Genomic DNA, 1548 nt, shown 5'->3' with positions numbered 1-1548 from the left:
AGAGCCAGTGCCAGCCTCATATGTCAGGGGACTGCTGCACTGCGATTCATCAAATGGGTGGAGGTCCTTCCTTCTGTAGAAGTGCAGCGAGAGTTCTACATGCCCTCATAGAGGTTTATAGGTGTTTTATTGTTGAGGTCTAAAAGCCTGCCAGGAAGTTCTGTGCCTCTCCACCCAAGCTCTAGGCACAGTAAGTGGGTTGTGAAACTGCGCTGTGTTTTAGAGTCCTTGAATGTGTATTCATAGAGACAGGGCTGTCCTGGGAGGAGGCCAGGGCCAGGGAGGTGCTCTGCCCAGGAAATTCTGCTCCCCCAGGCAGAGCTGCTTCGTCCGGACTCCCAGCAGTTTTGCTTGAGATCTTTGTTCCTTTGGTGGCTGAATTTCAGGGCCATTCTAGATTCCCTGGGTTTCTGCAAGCTTGTATTCATGACTGTACACAGCACAGTTAGCTCCAAATTATACAAACAAATATATTCACCCTAATATTTTGGTTATACATCTCTGGATTATAAAAGGTTAGGTTAGGATAATGGTGCTGATTAGTTTTTTTCTGCTCATTCCAAAGGAAGCAAGAGATGAACTTTTAAAAAAGTCTTTGGGTACCCTCCAATAAAATTATTGTCTTCTGAAAGGCATAGTATTTAATGACACATAAGTAGAGGAGTTAGGTTTATGAATAAAAATGACAACACCTAACATATAGTAATTATTCTATGGCTTAGGCATTGTGCTGAGTGCCTCCTACATATCAGTTTATGTAAATCTCACATCAACGCCACAAGTAGATATCATTATCTTTATTTTGCACGTGGGGAAACTGATAGACTAAATAGTCACTCAAGGTCATGATGAACTTGGGTTAAGGAATGCAGTAGGGAAGTAAACTCAGGATTGTTGGGACTCCAAACTCATCATTTTATTCATTGCCATTTGTATGCTAGATATCATCATTAATTATACTAATTATACTAACGCAAATGAGCTGACAAATATGAAGAGTTTCATGCAATGTTTAATAACTGAGGCAATTGGGAACCTTAGTATACCTACAGGGTGTCTGCCAGTCTGCGTTTATCTTAAACTGAGGTGAAAACTAATGTTTGAACTGCCTGGTGTTTCAAAAGACACTTCTGCATTCTGCGAAAGTTCAAAGTCAAAGAGCAAGGAAATAAAAAGTTCTGGCCTCAACTTTGAAATGAGTTGCCACTCGGGGTCATAAAAAGAGAATCTTAGGCACTTTGCTTTCAAAGCATGACAAAAAAAATAAAACAAAACTACTTTATCTGTAGGAATTATTAAGTCTGTGACTTCTTGAAGTGGCTGACAAGATGAGCTTTTGGAGGAATTGTCACTTCCACAGGGAACTGTGAGCCAGCTTGAGGTCTATCAAAGGACTGACTGTAGGATTCCACTTGCTCAGCCGGCCTGCAAATATTCCATGGAATTAAACCCAGAGCAATCTCAGTGATAATGACATCAATCTAAGAGTTCCCGCCACTATCAAAGCAAGTCATCAACATCTCACCATACTAGGAAAGAGCTCACCCG

This window comes from Rhinolophus hipposideros, assembly GCF_964194185.1.
Source record: "Rhinolophus hipposideros genome assembly, chromosome: 7".
NCBI classification, from domain to species: Eukaryota; Metazoa; Chordata; class Mammalia; order Chiroptera; family Rhinolophidae; genus Rhinolophus; species Rhinolophus hipposideros.
The sequence above is the reverse complement of the archived record's forward strand: the minus strand, read 5'-3'. Positions refer to the sequence as shown.